The following is a 15,493-nucleotide window of genomic DNA, read 5'->3' as shown; positions in this document are numbered from 1 at the left end:
AGATAATACATCCACCAACCAATAGATAAGATAATAGATCCAACACCCAATAGATAATAGATCCACCACCCAATAGATAAGATAATAGATCCACTACCCAATAGATGAGGAGTAATCAAACTTGGTCGAGCCAATCCAGGCCAACCCAACCCTAACGTTGACCAGGAGGTCAGTCAACCAGCCTCCACACTACCAGGACCCAGTCAACCAGCCTCCACACTACCAGGACCCAGTCAACCAGCCTCCACACTACCAGGACCCAGTCAACCAGCCTCCACACTACCAGGACCCAGTCAACCAACCTTCACACTACCAGGACCCAGTCAACCAGCCTCCACACTACCAGGACCCAGTCAACCAGCCTCCACACTACCAGGACCCAGTCAACCAGCCTCCACACTACCAGGACCCAGTCAACCAGCCTCCACACTACCAGGACCCAGTCAACCAACCTCCACACTACCAGGACCCAGTCAACCAGCCTCCACACTACCAGGACCCAGTCAACCAGCCTCCACACTACCAGGACCCAGTCAACCAGCCTCCACACTACCAGGACCCAGTCAACCAGCCTCCACACTACCAGGACCCAGTCAACCAGCCTCCACACTACCAGGACCCAGTCAACCAGCCTCCACACTACCAGGACCCAGTCAACCAGCCTCCACACTACCAGGACCCAGTCAACCAGCCTCCACACTACCAGGACCCACTCAACCAGCCTCCACACTACCAGGACCCAGTCAACCAGCCTCCACACTACCAGGACCCAGTCAACCAGCCTCCACTCTACCAGGACCCAGTCAACCAGCCTCCACACTACCAGGACCCAGTCAACCAGCCTCCACACTACCAGGACCCAGTCAACCAGCCTCCACACTACCAGGACCCACTCAACCAGCCTCCACACTACCAGGACCCAGTCAACCAGCCTCCACACTACCAGGACCCAGTCAACCAGCCTCCACACTACCAGGACCCAGTCAACCAGCCTCCACACCACCAGGACCCAGTCAACCAGCCTCCACACTACCAGGACCCAGTCAACCAACCTCCACACTACCAGGACCCAGTCAACCAGCCTCCACACTACCAGGACCCAGTCAACCAGCCTCCACACAGGTCCTGCATGACACCCTGATCCTGACATCCAGCTGACCCCTGAGGTCACAACAATCGCGGGTCAGACACGCTGTCCTCCGTAACTACCTAATCAAGCGTGTGCTGTTGACCTCACGTGACCCGGGAAGGTCAGGTCACACGGGGCAGGAGGGGAATAAGGTCGCGTCATTCTGAAAGGCGAGACGAGGTTCAACGCGTCGGGGTAACCGCATCGTATGGCACCTGGGGATGGGGAGGGGGGGGGGGACACGTTGTTCGACATGTGATTACCCGCCGTTAACTACCGTCTATGGTGATTCAACTCTCAAGGCCCTCCAACCCCAGCAGGACCTCCCCCCCCCCCCGTAGGACATCGTCAACGCCCTCGTCTTCCATGACAGGATCTTGCCTGACCTCCTCCCACCAGCGACCCAGGGTGACTTACCTCTCATTCTGCCACGACACCACGAGAGAGAGAGAGAGAGAGAGAGAGAGAGAGAGAGAGAGAGAGAGAGAGAGAGAGAGAGAGAGAGAGAGACGCCTAGGCACTGAAGAAACTGTTCTGTGGGTATCCTACTTTTCCCCCCTGCACTGTGGGGGGGCACAAGCCACGTCCTCCCGGTACACTCCAAACCAAACCGGGTCAGACTACCGGGGTCACCGGTAACCAGGTCAGTGTACCGGGGTCTCGGCTATTTAGGTCGTCGTACCGGGGTCCTAGGAGCTAATGAATTCCATGTACCGGGGTCATGAAAAATTAAGACCCAATAAGTAGGATTTGGGGGTAATTAGTAGCCTGGGTAATTACACGACGGATAACTTGGGGTTAACTACAGGTCAAAAGCGTGAAGGGGTTCGAACCGATGACCTTGAAACAGGTGACGGAACCCGTAACTAAACCCTTTCAAGGTTACGGTACAGCTAAGTTGAACGGTACTTGACCCCATGTGCTGGACGGTACGATCCTTGGGTATGATGATGTGGCCTTTGACCTGACCTTTAAGGCTGAGTTCAAAAACCAGATCATCACACCCTTGGATCGTACCGTCGTGTTCTAGGGTCGTACCGTCGTGCTCAAGGGTCGTACCTTCGTGTTGATGGGTCGTATCGTCGTGCTGAAGGGTCGTCCCGTCGTGCTCAAGGATCGTACCGTCGTGCTGAAGGGTCGTACCGTCGTGCTGATGCATCGTACCGTCGTGCTGTAGGGTCGTACCGTCGTGCTGATGGGTCGTACCGTCGTGCTGTAGGGTCGTACCGTCGTGCTCAAGGGTCGTACCGTCGTGTTGAAGAAAACGACACCAAACCTTGTGTTTCTTATCCTTGGCCTGAAATAATCGGAACATATGAAACACTGATCAATAACATGTCCCAAATACAGATTAATTTACTGTATTGTAGAATACTAAAACTACGAGAGGGAAAAATATATATATACAATACTAGTCTCTGTATGTCATAATACACAGAATACAGGGTTCCATGAATGTCATCCAGCAAATTACCTTTGGATCAGGTCGCTAATTACGTATTCATCAACAGAGTGATTGTATCTAGATCATATTTATGATAAAACGTAAATACAATTATCACAACGGTCACCACACAAAGCTTATTTTCCATCATTCATTGCTGGCTCACCTCTATATAAGTTCTTAAAAAAGGAACCAGAAAATGTTTTTGACCCAGTGACTCACGGGGTTGGAAGGCAGGTAACCCTCACCAGTGAGTGGCCCAGCTCTCACAATATGAATACATTGTTTCTTAACAAACTTGTATGAAAGACTGTGTTGTGAGGAGCACAACACTGCCTGTTGTCACAACATGATACTGTGATACGTGTATATACAACACTACTACATCCTCCATGATGATGAAGCTAATGTTGTAATGTGATCAAAAACCACAACAATCTGTTTCTGTACAAACTTCAATATACAAAATAAACACATAAACATCTAATTGTGACTTACACGAAAATACATTATACCTAATACAAAACAATGTAATGTTATCAATCCATGAAATTTCATCTTTATATATATATATATATATATATATATATATATATATATATATATATATATATATATATATATATATATATATATATATACCATATTAATGTACGATACAAAAATCAGATACAATAATATAATCTTAACACGTCCTTGTCAGATGTATAAATCCTTCACCAGCTACACCCCCAAACCCGTTTTCTGTCGTTGTCGACACAACGGGCGTCGGGGCGGGTGCTGGAAGCCCCCACCTGCCTAACATGTTAAATATACCCACAACATCAATGTTAAATATACCCACAACATCAATGTTAAATCTGAGGGTAAGTTGTGTGTGTGTGAGTGGGCACCCCAACCCCCGCCTCTTCCATGTGAAATTGTATTGGTTAAGGTTCCCAGCGGTCGCCCCCCCCCACCCCCACCCCACCAACCTCCTCACACACACACACAAAAAAAAAATTAATATATTTAAAAGCCGGATGTTCACATGACGAAAAATACTTCACTAATGTTCATCAAGTTCACTGTAACATCGAGAGCGTGAAGTTATAATAATAATAATAATAATATAATAATAATAATAATAATAATAATACAGTGTCTTCTTTACCACTGTAATGCACCCCCGGGGGTGTGTGTGTGGGGGGGGGACGCAGATAACATACAAAGATGTGGGATGGGGGAGGGTGAGGGTGAGGGGTGAGGAGGGGAGGGGTGAGGGGAGGGGTGAGAGGTGAGGGGGAGGGTGAGGGGAGGGGTGGGGGAGGGGTGAGGGGAGGGGGAGGGGTGGGGGAGGGTGAGGGGAGGGGTGAGGGGAGGGGTGAGGGGAGGGGTGAGGGGTGGGGAGGGGAGGGGTGAGGGGTGGGGTGAGGGGGGGGAGGGGAGGTGAATACATCATGGGCGTCATCAGGATAAATACGAGCTGGCAACTCCACCCTCAGCAGGTTGCCAGAGAATATTTTTGTGTATGAATAACGCAACGGGGAAGCAAAAACCAATATATAAATATATATATATATATATATATATATATATATATATATATATATATATATATATATATATATATATATATAAACCAATCATTATTCTAGGTTTGTCTAATGGTTGTATATATCATTATCATTTACCTTAACTCGCCACACCTTCCTACCTTTATTTCACTACTTAACCTCCACTTTTTTTTATCTGTCTTATCACAGTCGAGTCAGAGTAACGAGGTTTGTATAGATAAGTACATGTACGGCTTGGTTGGTGACCGTGCCTCAGGATGACCCCCGACCTGTAATGACACGCCCTAACTACTACTAAGGTCACGTGATTAACGGTATGATCCACCGTAAACGACCAGTTGGTATGTTAAGAATTTACGAACACAAGAGACGAGCGTAATTCTCCGTCATGTCCAATATTTGTGAATGATTCATATTTTAAATATATCAATATTCATACGTACAATAAATAAAAACATTCTCATCCAATATAACCACAAAAATTCATATTTTCTTTTCTATATTCTGAATTGTCTTTTCAATGTTTCAAATTTCATTTTCTATATTTTCTAAGTTTTTAAAATATGAGAACATAGAGGAAGACATAATGGTTATCATCCATATATACAATTTCATGATGAAATCTTCAATATTCTGCAACTGAAAATATGTCAAAAATTGGCATTTTGAAATACAGTAAATATTTCTAAGAAAATAAAAAAAATGCACAAAGAAATTGATGGGATATTACATAACTGTAACGGTAATAAAAATATTATCAACAAAAATCATTATAATAATAATAATAATAATAATTATAATAATGATAATAATAATAATAATAACAACAACAACAACAATAATAATAATAATAATAATAATAATAATAATAATAATAATAATAATAATAAACGTACGTCTTATGTTGTAGTTCTAGACCCCCACACACAAGGGCGACATTGTATGTTCCTTGATGGTCAATATGTACATTAGTGGGTTGTACAACAGGAGGAGGTGGGGCTCCGGGTCATGGGAAATGTTGATGTGTTCGTCCATCATCACTACACTCACACCTTGACCAGTTCAATCAACGCCCCTGACCACGACGGGACCATGACCTGGGCTCCTGACCTGACCCAGTACAACACATCAGGTTGACCTCAGGCCAGGTCATCGTAACTACCCGGTCGTGCTAGCCTGCCTAGTCCTGTGTCAAGGTTAACAACCCAGCTAGTAACGACAACGTACAACCAACAACCACAACCTCGCCATGACACAATGATGACCATCACGTGAGGGTTCCCTGCACATACCATCATGAACACCTCATGGCGGCCATGCAGGAGGCGAGGGGGGGGAGGGGGAGGAGGTGTGGGGGTGGTGTGGGGCGGGGTGTGGGTGTGGGGGTGTGGGGTGTGGGTGGGTGGGGTGTGGGGAGGTGTGGGGTGTGTGGGTGGGTGGGGGTGTGTGGGTGTGGGGAGGTGGAGTGTGGGTGTGTGGGTGGGTGGGGTGTGTGGGTGGGTGGGTGGGGGTGTGTGGGTGGGTGGGGTGTGGGGGTGTGGGTGGGTGGGGTGTGGGGTGTGTGGGTGGGGTGGGGGGGTGTGGGTGGGTGGGGTGGGGGTGTGTGGGTGGGTGGGGTGTGGGGGTGTGGGTGGGTGGGGGTGTGTGGGTGGGTGGGGTGTGGGGCTGTGGGTGGGTGGGGAGGTGAGGTGTGGGGGTGTGTGGGTGGGTGGGGTGTGGGGGGTGTGCGGGTGTGGAGTGTGTGGGTGTGTGGGTGTGCGGGTGTGGAGTGTGTGGGTGTGGGGGTGTGGGTGGGTGTGTGGGAGAGCCGGCTATGTTTGGGAGCCGTGCGGCCGCCATTACGGACGGCTACTACGCTGCATACATTACCTCCCTCATAATGATCATCTTCCCTCCCTCCCTCCCTCACTCCCTCACCACGAGTGAGGGAGGGAAGGAGACACGGGGGAAAAATACTAGATTTATAGACTCAATTTCTCGGCGAGGATGACAATTAAGAGCTTAATGAAATACACAAAAGAGATCTGGGTTTATTTGTTCAGTGTAGGAAAGCGGTGAGATAGCGGCTCTCTCTCTCTCTCTCTCTCTCTCTCTCTCTCTCTCTCTCTCTCTCTCTCTCTCTCTCTCTCTCTCCTCTCCTCCATCTATATACACTGAGTTAGTCATTATTTTCTAATCTCATATGCAAGGGAAATTATGCCAGTAAACCTTCTAGATAAAGTCGATCGTATCGTTGGCAAAATTAAAATGCATTTTCCTGAATAAGAAAAAAAAAAAAATTTTAATTTAAAACATTGTCATTTTTCACATTGAAATCGATGGCGATCGAAAGTCGTGACGCAAAAAAAAAAAATTATGGCAAGACCGACGTGGGTTGAGAATGAGCCTTACCGCCTGGTGTCATAAGAACTATATTGCAGTTTGGGTGGTTGTGGGGCTAATTCCTCTCATTCATCGGGTGTGCCACAGCCTCCATAATTGACCCCACGACGTACGCCATGCCCTCCACACACACTGGAAAAATATTATATATATATATATAATTTTTAACGCCATGTCACCTTCGGAGGAGGCAACGCTGCTGCTGATGGAGGGAGGGAGGGAGTCGCTCCACATAGTGATGTTGTGACAACACCACATGAGATATCATATACCATTACTGACTTAAACAAAGAAGAAAAGAAGACAGGAGGTATAATTAAAGACCACGCTGGTGCCATATCTACCATTGGGATGCAAGCGATAACTTGAGAGGATCAAAGGCTGGCAGTCATCAGGGAGGAGATATGGCAACGCCGCGCCGCTATCGTTTGAATAAATCTTAGGCGGGACGCAGGGGAAGTGGCGCTCCCCCTGCCAGCCGCACGACCAAACCTTCACTCACAACGTAGTTCTAATCAATATCACGACGTAAACTCAATCCATACTAAAAGTAACGGGACTCATATTTTCAGTCTACTCAAAACGTTATGCAGTGGAGGCTGCCGTACGTGGGGCGTCGCGGTACGACGTGTTTACAAATGACGGCACCACCATCCAGACAGGACTTAACAATAAATGTTGTAGCGGCAGAAAAAAAAAAGGGAGACAAAGAAAAATGATAGGAGCGCCGAGATAATACCGGCCTGCAGGCACAAAGAGAATAATATTGATGGCTGCGGCGCTGAGCAAAAGTGAGTTTAGAAGAGCTGGCCGGCGGATCTGAGCCAGATAGTAGGTACGTACGTACGTACGTATGTACGTGATCTCGCTAGATACAGTAATGTGGCAACGGTTATTTATTCCCCCTCCCTTCCTCCCTCCTCCTCCTCCCCCGTCCACGATTATTGACGCGGTGCGAGAATTAATCATACCAAGAGATAGATGGCGCGGGGTTTTTTTTTTTTCCCCCCTCCCATTTTTTTTTTTAACACATTCCCTCCACCTCCTCCAGCCCGCTTCCCAGAGGTATGCGTCCGTGAATCTGTTTGTCAATTATTATATTTCCCGCTCGTAGCGTGGCCGCCCGTCCGTGGCATGCGGGTCCCTCCGTCCGTGCGTGTCATGGGCGTCCCTCCGTCCGTGCGTGTCATGGGCGTCCCTCCGTCCGTGCGTGTCATGGGCGTCCCTCCGTCCGTGCGTGTCATGGGCGTCCCTCCGTCCGTGCGTGTCATGGGCGTCCGTTCGTGCGTTCGTGTCATGGGCGTCCGTTCGTGGTATGGGCGTCCCTCCGTCCGTGTGTGTCATGGACGTGCGTGCGTTCGTACCATGGGCGTGCGTGCGTGCGTGTCATGGCATGGTGGGTCAGCTGGGCCGCACATACCCCGGCTGACAGTGAGGTAGAGTGGTATGTGCTGGCTGACAGTGAGGTAGAGTGGTATGTGCTGGCTGACCACTTCACCTTAAGTATGTCACTATACTGCCCCCCCCCCCACATACCACTACCCCCACCCCCGCACGACCGACTCCACTACAAAATTAATATATATAACATACACACACATAAATATATAAATAAATATATAAATCGAGCCAAGACAGGTGCAGGTGCACGGCGGTCCCGGCGTAAACTTTTGGAAGACATTTTATAGTTACTGCCACCCCGCCCCCCCACACCCACACTCCCCCTCCCACACACACTCCTCCTCACTCCCCACCCACACTCCTCTCCACCCACCACACCCACACTCATACCCCCGCCCCCCACACCCACTCCTCCTCCCCGCCCACCACACCCCCAGTCATACCCCCGTCCACCCCACCCACAGTCCCCCTCCCCCTCCCCACCCACACTCCTCCTCCTCCCCACCCACCACACCCACACTCATACCCCCGCCCCTCACACCCACACTCCCGCCCACTACACCCACACCCCACCCCACAACCCTGGACCAGGTGCACCTGATGGTAAACAAGAATATATCAGTGTGGCCCAAGTCATGCGTCCTCCTCTCTGCCAACGTATAAGATAATCATAAGATTACTAAACTAAGCAACAATCTTTATCTTGATGTTCACTATCTTGATGTTCACTTCACGACACAAATAACTTCTCTGAACAGTTTAAGATACGTGTGACATGGTCAACCCTTTACTAGAATATATCAATGGCATGAAACATGTGATGTTATGGCAGTGGTGGACCAAAATGGCCTCTCTACAAGGTAAATGATGATTGTGTCATGAGATGTGATCTCCTCCCACTCCACTATATACAGAACCCTCATAATGATAACATGATACCTGCATCGACGATAATCATATTGGCACCACTGGTTATGGAGGGGATGACGTTAGCAGCACTGGTTATGGAGGGGGTGACGTTGGCAGCACTGGTTGTGGAGGGGGTGACGTTGGCAGCACTGGTTGTGGAGGGGGTGACGTTGGCAGCACTGGTTATGGAGGGGGTGACGTTGGCAGTACTGGTTATGGCGGGGGTGACGTTGGCAGCACTGGTTATGGAGGGGGTGACGTTGGCAGCACTGGTTATGGCGGGGGTGACGTTGGCAGCACTGGTTATGGCGGGGGTGACGTTGGCAGTACTGGTTATGGCGGGGGTGACGTTGGCAGCACTGGTTATGGAGGGGGTGACGTTGGCAGCACTGGTTATGGCGGGGGTGACGTTGGCAGCACTGGTTATGGCGGGGGTGACGTTGGCAGCACTGGTTATGGAGGGGGTGACGTTGGCAGCACTGGTTATGGCGGGGGTGACGTTGGCAGGACTGGAGTTGTAGTTGCAGTTAGTACCGCTGCGTCATGGTCTGGGTACGCTATACCGGGGTTACCGACGCTGCGTCATGACCTGGGTCCGTTGTACCAGGGTTACCGTCGCTGCGTCATGGCTTGGGCCGCTATATCAAGGTTACCGTCGCTGCGTCATGGCTTGGGTCGCAGTACCGGGGTTACCGTCGCTTCGTCATGACCTGGGTCGCTGTACCGGGGTTAATGTCGCTGCGTCATGACCTGGGTCGCTGTACAGGGGTTGTCACTGCGTCATGACCTGGGTCGCTGTACAGGGGTTGTCACTGCGTCATGACCTGGGTCGCTGTACAGGGGTTAATGTCACTGCGTCATGACCTGGGTCGCTGTACAGGGGTTAATGTCACTGCGTCATGACCTGGGTCGCTGTACAGGGGTTAATGTCACTGCGTCATGACCTGGGTCGCTGTACAGGGGTTAATGTCGCTGCGTCATGACCTGGGTCGCTGTACAGGGGTCAGCGCCTCGGGGTCATGACCTGGATCGCTGTACTGGGGTCAGCGTCTCGGGGTCATGATGACCTGGGTCAAGAATACTAAGGTATAGTAAGAGTCGCACTAGCGGGGTCCACGTGAATGTATCGGATTAACGAGTCAAGGTCACTCTACCGGGGTCGGGCAGCCGCGAGCATGGTTACTGGGGTCATGAGAACTGGGGGGGGAGGGGGAGGGGGGGGGGGAGGGGGACTGTTTCACGGTCAATAAGCGCTGTACTGGGGAGGGGGGGGGGGGGGCCTACGTGGGGTTGCGTGTGCCAGTGCCGGGGTTGGTTATACCGAGGTCTGTGTCACTGTAACAGGGTTAGCCTCGCTATCATGGGACCACGTGTATGTTCGTTGTTCCGGGGTCTTGGGTCGCTATATCCAAGCAGAACACATAAGGGTTTGGTTGGTATAACGAGACTGGGGTTGCAATACCGGGGCCGAGTTCCCGATCGATTTAGCGGGATCAGAATCACTAAAGCGGGGTCAACGTCCCCTAAGTCCGGATATTAGCATCGGGTTCGCTCTAACGGGATCTATAAACAGGTACAGCGGTGGTGTGGGTTGTTATATCGGGACTGATGCCGTCATACAGGTCACATTAACGGGACTGTGGTGGCTACAGTCGACCTACACATTACAGGTCAACACTAACTGTACCGACGTGTACCTTGCTGTACCCCGGGTCAATATCACACAAAATCAAAATCAACATCAAATTACAAAATACATTTCTATGTACCAAAACTTTCAAAATGTTCCCACGGCTCGCGTGAAACTCTCTCAATGATCTAAATCTAATTCTAATGTCAAATCTCTCAATTATCTAAGTGTAATTCTAATGTCAAATCTCTCAATTATCTAAGTGTAATTCTAATGTCAAATCTCTCAATTATCTAAGTGTAATTCTAATGTCAAATCTCTCAATTATCTAAGTGTAATTCTAATGTCAAAGTCAAGTTTCCCAATTCAAAAAAATCTATTTCTATTTTCTCAATTAAGACTTCTAATTCTAATATTCTAAATCTCCCATTTCATATCTAATGCCATATCTTAATACGACTCAATTTCAAAATCCAATTTTCATTTTCGACTAAATCTATTTCAAAATCTAAATCCACTGGTCCACCCAATTTCACAGCCCCAGTTCAGTGATCTAAAATCCCCTCCCCCGAATCTCAAAGTCTAAATCAAAGGCTTTACTAAATCTCTCAAAATCAAAATCATGATCTATATATCTCGGGACATCTAAATCTAATGCGTCTCTCAATGTCAAAATGCATCAAAGGTCTGGCCACGGCGCCCTGGTCACTGCTAATTCCGGGTCCTGGGGGGGCGGGGGGGGGCGATATTTCACCGTCGGTCCCCCCCCCCCCCGTCGCCATTTCCCCCTCCCCAGAAGGAGGGGCAGCATTACCCATCCCACCTCCCCCCCCGACGCCACCCCCAGGGGCTAATCCCTCCCCCCCGACGCCACCCCCCGGGGGGATTACTTCGGCCTGACACTACTCCCGCCTCCCCCTCCCCCAACCCCGGGGGATTAAAAATCCCAGCCCCCAGGCGGGGGAGGAGAGGGGGAGGGTGGTGGTGGGTTCTGGGGTCTGCCCCATGAATCACATGCCGCCCCGCCCCGCCCCCGCTGGGACTCACGCTACAGTTGTGATTTACAGCAAAAATGGCCGCCGGGCTGGGCGGGGTACCCCGCCCCCTCTCCCCCCGGGGCTGAAACAGCACCTCCCCGCCCCCCCCGGGGTCAACCCCGCCCCCCCCCCCCCCCGACTCCTTCCTACGTCATATTTCCTCAGGGCAAGACGTGTCTCCTGGCCATAATAACGTCCACTTCATAAATGTCTTCCTCGCCAAAAAAATACCTTCATTTTAAATGTCTTCATTGCCAAAATAACTTCATTTTAAATGCCTTCCTCGCCAGACTAAATTCATTTAAAAATCTTTCTCGCCAAACTACATTTTAAATGCCTTTCTCGTCAAAATAACGTCATTTTAAATGCCTCCCTCTCACAAATAACCATTTTAAATGCCTTCCTCACCAAAATAACATTGTAAATGTCTTCCTCTCGTAACTAACATTACATACATTCCTAGCGAGAATAACCATGTTAAATGCCTTCCTCACCAAAATAACTTCATCAATGTCGTTCGCCAAAGAACTTCAGCGCTGAATAAAATGATCCTCCCAACTACTAACATTTTTTCCCGCCAAAAATATCCTCCCCATCCTAAATATTCTCCCCATCCTAAATATCCTCCCCATCCTAAATATTCTCCCCATCCTAAATATCCTCCCCATCCTAAATATTCTCCCCATCCTAAATATCCTCCCCATCCTAAATATTCTCCCCATCCTAAATATCCTCCCCATCCTAAATATCCTCCCCATCCTAAATATTCTCCCCATCCTAAATATCTCCCCATCCTAAATATTCTCCCCATCCTAAATATCCTCCCCATCCTAAATATCCTCCCATCCTAAATATCCTCCCATCCTAAATATTCTCCCATCCTAAATATCCTCCCCATCCTAAATATCTCCCCATCCTAAATATCCTCCCCATCCTAAATATCTCCCCATCCTAAATATTCTCCCCCATCCTAAATATCCTCCCCATCCTAAATATCCTCCCCATCCTAAATATTCTCCCCATACTAAATATCCTCCCCATCCTAAATATCCTCCCCCATCCTAAATATCTCCCCTCATCCTAAATATCCTCCCCATCCTAAATATCCTCCCCATCCTAAATATCCTCCCCATCCTAAATATCCTCCCCATCCTAAATATCTCCCCATCCTAATATTCTCCCCATCCTAAATATTCTCCCCACCTAAATATCCTCCCCATCCTAAATATTCTCCCCATCCTAAATATTCTCCCCATTCTAAATATCCTCCCCATCCTAAATATCCTCTCCATCATAATTATTCTCCCCATCCTAAATATCCTCCCCATCCTAAATATCCTCCCCATCCTAAATATTCTCCCCATCCTAAATATCCTCCCCATCCTAAATATCCTCCCCATCCTAAATATCCTCCCCATCCTAAATATCCTCCCCATCCTAAATATTCTCCCCATCCTAAATATCCTCCCCATCCTAAATATCTCCCCATCCTAAATATCCTCCCCATCCTAAATATCCTCCCCATCCTAAATATTCTCCCCATCCTAAATATCCTCCCCATCCTAAATATTCTCCCCATCCTAAATATCCTCCCCATCCTAAATATCCTCCCCATCCTAAATATTCTCCCCATCCTAAATATCCTCCCCATCCTAAATATCCTCCCCATCCTAAATATTCTCCCCATCCTAAATATCCTCCCCATCCTAAATATTCTCCCCATCCTAAATATCTCCCCATCCTAAATATCTCCCCATCCTAAATATCTCCCCATCCTAAATATCTCCCCATCCTAAATATCTCCCCATCCTAAATATTCTCCCCATCCTAAATATCCTCCCCATCCTAAATATCCTCCCCATCCTAAATATCTCCCATCCTAAATATTCTCCACCCCATCCTAAATATCCTCCCATCCTCAATATCTCCCATCCTAAATATCCTCCCCATCCTAAATATCCTCCCCATTCTAAATATCCTCCCCATCCTAAATATCCTCTCCATCATAATTATTCTCCCCATCCTAAATATCCTCCCCATCCTAAATATTCCTCCCCATCCTAAATATTCTCCCCATCCTAAATATCCTCCCCATCCTAAATATTCTCCCCATCCTAAATATTCTCCCCATCCTAAATATCCTCCCCATCCTAAATATTCTCCCCATCCTAAATATTCTCCCCATCCTAAATATCCTCCCCATCCTAAATATCCTCCCCATCCTAAATATTCTCCCCATCCTAAATATTCTCCCCATCCTAAATATCCTCCCCATCCTAAATATTCTCCCCATCCTAAATATCCTCCCCATCCTAAATATCCTCCCCATCCTAAATATCCTCCCCATCCTAAATATTCTCCCCATCCTAAATATCCTCCCCATCCTAAATATTCTCCCCATCCTAAATATTCTCCCCATCCTAAATATCCTCTCCATCATAATTATTCTCCCCATCATAAACATCGCCATTACAAACGCCCCCCCCCCCCTCCACCCTCTAGATATCTTCACCCCGCCCTCCTTGAAAATATTTCTCCCCCCCGCGAAATTCTCTCCCCCCCCCCCCCCCCGCCTGAGCGTCTTCCTCGGGCCGGAAATATCCGGGGGAGGGGCTCCTCCTCCTCCCCAAACATCACCCCAGCCCCACCTTAACCCCAGACCCGAATACAAGTGAGCGCTGGGGAGGCCAACATCCCCCCGCGGTGGGGAGGCCCCTGGGAAGGGGCTGGCGACCATAATTACGGGGCCATGCGCGGGGCTGGGGCGCATGACGGATGGAGTGTATAAAGGAAAAATATATAGAATCCACTGCACTATTTTCCCAAATTTATGACCTCATTATACTAGATTATGAGAGTGTGGTTAGGACGAGAGAGAGAGAGAGAGAGAGAGAGAGAGAGAGAGAGAGAGAGAGAGAGAGAGAGAGAGAGAGAGAGAGGGCGTTGCCCCTCCTCCCGCTGTCTTGCCTCACTGCCTCGTTGCTTCGTCTCTATGTAAAATGGTTGTGAATCTCTCTCTCTCTCTCTCTCTCTCTCTCTCTCTCTCTCTCTCTCTCTCTCTCTCTCTCTCTCTCTCGCTGCTTCACCACATCATCATCTTGCTACTCACAACATCACCCTTCGTGGTATACTCATAACATACTCATAACGCCCCCCCCCCCCCACAACACGTGCCCCTCCTCCCAGTTCGTTATATCCGAGGGTGGCAATAATGATTGTACCCCACACACACACACACACAGTCGTCCACCTACCTACTACTGCCAGCTGTTGACTTTCACTCCACTTCCACTTTCACCAGGTCCCACAACCCATGTTATCATTGCCTCATTTCTTGACGGCCGTTCACGCTACCTACCTACGTCATCTGTTTGTTTATCATGCTCGACTTTCTCCTCACACATGTTTATCATCTACTCAAACATGACTATAATCATTTATTTACAATTATTGTCTAACTTATCTACGCTCGTTTTTTTTTTAATTCTCTCTGTTCTTGTGGTACACATATTACGACCCTTGAGTACGACGGTACGATCCCTGAGCACGACGGTACGACCCTTGAGTACGACGGTACGATCCCTGAGCACGACGGTGCGACCCTTGATCACGACGGTGCGACCCTTGATCACGACGGTACGACCCTTGAGTACGACGGTACGACCCTTGAGTACGACACGACCCTTGATCACGACGGTACGATCCCTGAGCACGACGGTACGACCCTTGACCACGACGGTACGACCCTTGAGCACGACGGTACGACCCTTGATCACGACGGTACGACCCTTGAGCTATGATGGCCTGACCTTTAACCTGTTAACCCCTTAAGGCTGGTATGAAAGGTCGTGCATCAGACGCGCTGGTCAGGGAGAGATGCATTCATCATATTCCATCATGAATTGTGATATTATACGACAATTATATACATCATATAAGTATCACAATATAGTATATATATCATACTACAAATATATGAAATATATTATAAATATAAGAGCATCT

The 15,493-nt window shown here is 48.7% G+C and overlaps 1 long non-coding RNA gene across 3 annotated transcripts in view; it reads right to left on the bottom strand.

Moving 5' to 3' along the window:
• Nucleotides 1-15,493, bottom strand: part of LOC139762753 (uncharacterized) — a 471,178-nt gene that overhangs the window by 203,302 nt on the left and 252,383 nt on the right. For 2 of the 3 annotated variants that reach the window (XR_011715827.1, XR_011715829.1), the window contains one exon: nt 2,189-2,426. This is a non-coding gene — a long non-coding RNA (uncharacterized lncRNA). Of the gene's footprint in view, nt 1-2,188; nt 2,427-6,520; nt 6,644-15,493 lie in introns of all 3 variants that reach the window. The other variant, XR_011715828.1, reaches the window with a different exon arrangement.

This window comes from Panulirus ornatus, chromosome 44 (genome assembly GCF_036320965.1).
Source record: "Panulirus ornatus isolate Po-2019 chromosome 44, ASM3632096v1, whole genome shotgun sequence".
Taxonomy (NCBI): Eukaryota; Metazoa; Arthropoda; class Malacostraca; order Decapoda; family Palinuridae; genus Panulirus; species Panulirus ornatus.
The sequence above is the reverse complement of the archived record's forward strand: the minus strand, read 5'-3'. Positions and strand labels throughout refer to the sequence as shown.